The sequence below is a fragment of the Emydura macquarii genome, unplaced genomic scaffold (assembly GCF_026122565.2).
Source record: "Emydura macquarii macquarii isolate MOO-44397 ecotype Brisbane River unplaced genomic scaffold, CSIRO-AGI_Emac_v2 contig_1386, whole genome shotgun sequence".
In the NCBI taxonomy this organism is placed as follows: Eukaryota; Metazoa; Chordata; order Testudines; family Chelidae; genus Emydura; species Emydura macquarii.
In genome coordinates, this window is record NW_027131523.1 from 1,094,054 (window position 1) to 1,100,559 (window position 6,506).

Genomic DNA, 6,506 nt, shown 5'->3' on the forward strand with positions numbered 1-6,506 from the left:
AGAACCAGGAATGCGCAAGACCGGGGAAGGAGGCGAGCGGGAGATGGAAGAACTCTGTGTGTGTGTGTGTGTGTGTGTGTGTGTGTGTCTGTGTGTGCGCGCAAATAGATGGTGGGGTGTACGTGAGGGGGGAGGAGTAGATGGAAGGGTGGACATGAGGGTGTGTATAGGGGGGCCTGGATGGATGGGAGAGTGTGTGTGTGTGTAGATGGAAGGGTGTGTGTGTGTGTGTGTGTGTAGATGGAAGGGGGTGTGTGTGGGTCTGGATGCAAAGGTGTGTGTGGCTGGAATGATGTGTGTGTCCAGATGGAAAGGTGTGTGTGTGTGTGGGTTTGGATGGAAAGTGTGTGTGTGTGTGTGTCTGGATGGAAAGGTGTGTGTGTGTGTGTGTGTAGATGGAAGGGTGTGGGTCTGGATGGAAAGGGGTGTGTGTGTGTGTGTGTGTGTGTGTGTGTGTGTGTAGATGGAAGACTGACAGTGTGTGTGTCGGGCGGGAGGAATGTAACACATCCAGATGCCACACACGTCAGTGTCTCACAACCCCATGACACAGCTAGCCCCAGTGACCGAGGCTCCCAGGGGAAATGCTCCAGAATTGCTCTGTGGAGACCCTTTGATTTTCCTTCCGTCCAGCCCTTTTCCTCATTTCCCGAGTGCGGGCAGGGCCGTGTTCTCCATTCGGCACTACAGGCCCAGTGCCTAGGGCCTACGAAACTTGCAGGGTCTATGAAATATTTGTTTATATATAATTTTTTATTTTTATTTAAAAAGCTATTTATTAATAGCGTAAAATCAAAGTAGTTATTTTGGTCGGGGGGGCCTACGAAGGCAAGTGTGCCTAGGGCCTACGAAGGTCTTAAAACGGCCCTGAGTGCGGGACTATGGGAACCGAAATTTCTGGCCCAAGGACAAACCCATCACGCCTGGTGGGGGAGTCCCAGGCCTGACCCGTCCAAACCACCCCCCGCCACTGCCAGGACTGGACCTGGGGCAAGTTCTGCCCCGCACTGACCATTTGCTCAAACCTGCACGTTCTGCCACTCTCGCGGTAAATGCCTTTGGTGCGTTAACAGCGGCTGGAGCCCAGGAATGGGCTAGCAGGGGGGTGTGGGTCAGGACTGAGGGGCACCGGCAGCAGAGGGAGGTGTTGGGAGGGCAGAGGGGGGTCATCTGCAGAGCGCTGTGTGTGACGGGCCAGGAGTTCCTTTGGATCCTGCCTCTGTAGGTGTCCGGGGTGGAGTGTCAGTGGCCGAGCCCAGGTTCCCGGCCTCCTGCTCGCTTTCTGCCCAGACCTGCTTTCTGCGCATCCTTGCACACAGCTCTTCGTCTGCCACGCCCCAAGCGCCATACACACAACCCCCAGGTCACACCCCCCCTGGACACCTCTAGGGAGAGAGACACACAGCCAGGGTCACAGTGTCCCAGTTTCTCTCTCTTTCTCACACATACACACACGCTCTTACACCTGAAGGCCCCCAAACACGTCTAGCAAAACACACACACATATACACACAAAAAAAACAACACGCAAAGCCCCAAGACACACAGAAAAAAAACCCAACACAAAATCTGCAGCTGCCAATACAAACACGGAGATGCAACAAAACAGAAAAGCCCTCAGCGATTCCCACACACAGAGACGTGAGAAAAACATACACAGGCACACAGAATAAACACAAACTCATCACAAACAACACACACGCAGGGTCCGCAACAGCACCGACTCTCTCTCACACACGTGCGTACAAAGCGACACAGAACATGTACCGCGGTCACAGCAATAACAGACACACTGACACACACACACAGTCCCTGACACCTGGCCACATGCACCGTCCCTCTCTCTCACACACTGACATAGTCACTCGCGCACTGGCCAGCCCGACCTAGCCCTGAGCTCCGTTAGCTTCGGGTCCCTTTGGGGTGCGCGGCTCAAGGCCCCCCCGCTCCCAACCGTCCCTCCCAAGGCCTGACAGGGTCTGGGTGGGCAGGGTGTGGGGCGAAGGAGCTGGGACTGGGGCTGCGGGGTCAGGGGAGGTGAGGTGGGAGGGATGTTAGGCCTCCAGGGGGTTGGAAGGTTGGGGCTGGGAATCAGGGGAGGAAAGTGGGGAGGCAAGGCTATTGGGGACCCCTGGGGGTGGGGCTCGTGGTGTGGGGAGGGCGGCAGGGGGGCAGTTAGGGGTCCCAGGGAATGGGGAGGGGGGCTGGGCTCTCTGGGTGGGGGGATGCTTGCGGATCCCCTAAATACCTCCCCCTGGGTCTCTGAGCCCCCCCCCCTTACCTCAATCTGTGTTCCAGGAGCTGCGGGCAGGGCAGGGGGCCCAGGGCGGGCCCAGAGGGCGCTGGACTGGTGGGGGGGGGGCACGGGGAGGGGTGGGGGGAGAGGGGAGGGAAGCGCATGAGTACGGGGGACAAATGGGGGAGGGGCACAGGGTGTCAGGGAGGAGGAAAAGGGGGGGGGGGCGCATGGAGCCAGGGACAGCTCCTGCAGGGGGTGCGAGTCTGCGGGGGTGGGGGGGGCTGGGGGTGTCCCAGTCTCACGGAGGGTCTGGGAAGCTCCTGGCATGATGTGGGGCCTGATCTCAGGGGGAGCTGGGGTCTGGCCCGCATGAGGGGGGGCCCCAATTAATAGGCAGACCCGGGGTCTGAACATCAGGGCAGGTCACTGGGGGGGGGTCCTCGCCCTCCCATCCCCCCTCGCCCCCAAAGGCCCCTGTGACCATTGCCCCACCCGGCTGCCTCCCCATAGGTGTGTGTGTGTGCATGAGAGAGCACGGGGTGGGGGAGGGACACACACAGACAGACAGACAAAGAGCCCGCTCCCTGCCCCATCTTTTCAGGGACACCGGATCCACAGCTCCCCCCCCACATTCACACCTGGTCGCCCAGCCTGCCGGTGCCGCTGCTATATACAGACACAGACACGCCCACACAGAGTCACACACACGCCTGCCTGACACACACACACACACACACACACACGTGCGCTGTGGCACTCTCCACAACACACAGCCGCACACTCAGTGGCAGGGTGGCTGTGTGTGGGGCTAGCAGGGAGATGGGGTGTATGGCGATGGCGATACAGCTGGCTGGGGGGGCTGGGGACCCAGCTGTGTAGCTAGGGGTGTGTGTGGGGCTGCATGTTAGACAGCTGGTGTATAGGGACTCAGAGCCGTTGTGGCCTTGTCCAGGGCAAATCTGAGGCATTGATCCTGGGACCCCCCCGCCCCAGACCCCAGCCGTACCCCACTGGGGGGACCCCACCCCTGACCCCAGCCCGGCTGGCTGTATTATCTGATCACAGCATGTCACACACCCCGCAGCGCACGCTGCAGCCCTGGGATGTGTGTGGGGGGGTGTCCCCTGGTGGCTGCTTGGGCACAGTAGGGGGAGGGGGGGTCCTGGGAGCCCGGACGCCTGGGTTCTATCCCCAGCTCTGGGAAGGTAGTGAGGTGCAGTGGTTGGGGGGGCGAGGCACCAGGATGCCTGGGTTCCCTCCCCAGCGTTGGTGGGCGAGTGCAGCACCGTGCCCGCCTAGTGTCACAGTGGGGGCACTGGGGGGGGCAGCGCCCCCTCGGGAGCCGCCCGCGCCCCACTCCCTGCAGTGCAGCGCCCCCTAGTGCCAAGGTGGGGGTGCGGGGTGGGGTGAGGGGGGGTGATGACTCTGCTGCTGCATGCGGTACCAGCGGCGGCTGCAGGGCAGCGCTTTGCCCACCAGGTGTCGCCCCTCCCTCAGCAACGGGGTGGCCGAAGTGGGGCGCAGACTCTAACCCTGGGGGCCCGGCCCGGCCCCTCTGGGGGTCACCGTGTGAATGGCTGGGCTGGCCGTTCGGCCCCACCCGTGCAGCACAGAGCTGGGGTGGAAAGGGGAGCGGGGCGGGGGGCGGTGGGGGGTTATGGGGCAGGGCAGGGGGGAAGAGTAATGGTGAGGGGGGCAGAGTGTAACAGGGCAGAGTCCCCCCCCACGCTGGAGCTACCCCCCCAATGCTCCCCTTTCCATGCCCCACCCTCCCCAGTGCCCCCCACTGCACAGCTCCACTGCCCTGCACCAGTGCGCACCACAGCACGCACACACACACACACACACACACACACAGCGCTCCCCTTAGCCCACCCAGAGCGGTGTGCAGAGGACAGAGCACGCACACACACACACACACACATGCTGAGGACACTCTATGCGGCACAGGGACACACACCCGCAGTGGGCACAAACTAACACACGCACACAGCTGTAAACAGCACACACACACACACACACACACACACAGCCAGAACACATCAAAGGGAGGGTGCCCGACCCCGCCAGGAGGCAACCCCTAGACTCAGTGGGTGCCGACCGCCCCACCCCTTCACACAGTTGTGATGTGTGAGAAGTGGCTTAGCCCCGGTCCTGCTAGACACACAATTTGGCCACGACAGGAAAAGTACTGGGGGATTGTGGGTAACTGACTGGGGCACTGACACAGGCCACGGCCCCAGGGGATTGTGGGTAAATGGGAATGGGGCACTGACATGGGCCAGGACCCCGGGGGATTGTGGGTAACTGGGAATGGGGCACTGACATGGGCCGGGACCCCGGGGGATTGTGGGTAACTGGGAATGGGGGCACTGACACAGACCACGGCCCCAGGGGATTGTGGGTAACTGGGAATGGGGCACTGACATGGGACAGGACCCTGGGGGATTGTGGGTAATTGGGAATGGGGCACTGACATGGGCCGGGACCCTGGGGGATTGTGGGTAACTGGGAATGGGGCACTGACACAGACCACGGCCCCAGGGGATTGTGGGTAACTGGGAATGGGGCACTGACATGGGCCAGGACCCCGGGGGATTGTGGGTAACTGGGAATGGGGGCACTGACACAGACCACGGCCCCAGGGGATTGTGGGTAACTGGGAATGGGGCACTGACATGGGCTGGGACCCCGGGGGATTGTGGGTAACTGGGAATGGGGCACTGACACGGGACAGGACCCTGGGGGATTGTGGGTAACTGGGAATGGGGCACTGACATGGGCCAGGACCCCGGGGGATTGTGGGTAACTGGGAATGGGGCACTGACATGGGCCGGGACCCCGGGGGATTGTGGGTAACTGGGAATGGGGGCACTGACACAGACCACGGCCCCAGGGGATTGTGGGTAACTGGGAATGGGGCACTGACATGGGACAGGACCCTGGGGGATTGTGGGTAATTGGGAATGGGGCACTGACATGGGCCGGGACCCTGGGGGATTGTGGGTAACTGGGAATGGGGCACTGACACAGACCACGGCCCCAGGGGATTGTGGGTAACTGGGAATGGGGCACTGACATGGGCCAGGACCCCGGGGGATTGTGGGTAACTGGGAATGGGGGCACTGACACAGACCACGGCCCCAGGGGATTGTGGGTAACTGGGAATGGGGCACTGACATGGGCCGGGACCCCGGGGGATTGTGGGTAACTGGGAATGGGGCACTGACACGGGACAGGACCCTGGGGGATTGTGGGTAACTGGGAATGGGGCACTGACATGGGCCGGGACCCTGGGGGATTGTGGGTAACTGGGAATGGGGCACTGACACAGACCACGGCCCCAGGGGATTGTGGGTAACTGGGAATGGGGCACTGACACAGGCCATGGCCCCAGGGGATTGTGGGTAACTGGGAATGGGGCACTGATATGGGCCGGGACCCCGGGGGATTGTGGGTAACTGGGAAGGGGATGCTGGGCTGTGGAGTATTTAGTGAGGGCCCCTCGCCGGGCTCTGACAGACCCATTGGAGACTGAGCGGCCACTTGCCGCCCCATAGCACTGACACCCGCTACAGGCGGGGAGCACACCCCACACTGAACCCCACCACCCTGCTCCCCGCCGCACAGCGCCCCCTAGTGCCAGACTGGGGCAGCGGGGGCGGCGCTGTCTGCGAGGGGAGAGCGCCACCCCCCCGTCGAGCCCCCCGCTCCCCTGCCATGCCCTGCCACTGCACAGTAGCAATGGCTGCAAGGGGAACACCCCCTATCCCCCCCCCGGCCCCTATCCCGCCCCCTGCAGCCCCCACACTCAAGAAGAACTCGGGGTTTCTGAGGCCTGGCCAGGGCTTTGTGCTGCGTTGCCTCCCCCCCAGAGCCAGCTGCCCTGTTGCCTTTGACTTGGCCCCACCACGGGACTCGGCCCTGCTAATTTATGCCGTGCGTCAACAGCAGCTCCCGCTCACACCTTGCGCCGCGTGGCTCCTCTGCAGCTCAGCCTGGGGCTGCAACAGGGAACCAGGGAAAGCGGGTCCCCTCAGTGAAGGGCTGGGGTGGGGGGGCTCTTGGCCTGGAGTCACACGGGGGGAGGCATTACTGTCATTTGGGGGATTCTGGGTACTGGGAAACGTAGCTGCCCCAGGGGAAGCTGGGTGACAGGGAGGGGGGCGCTTCGGGACCAGGCGGGGCCCCATTGGGTTCTGAGTCAGGGGGCTGAGCCTCTGGTGGGGATGTGGCACTGGGGCTGGGAATGGCTTGTGGGGCGGGG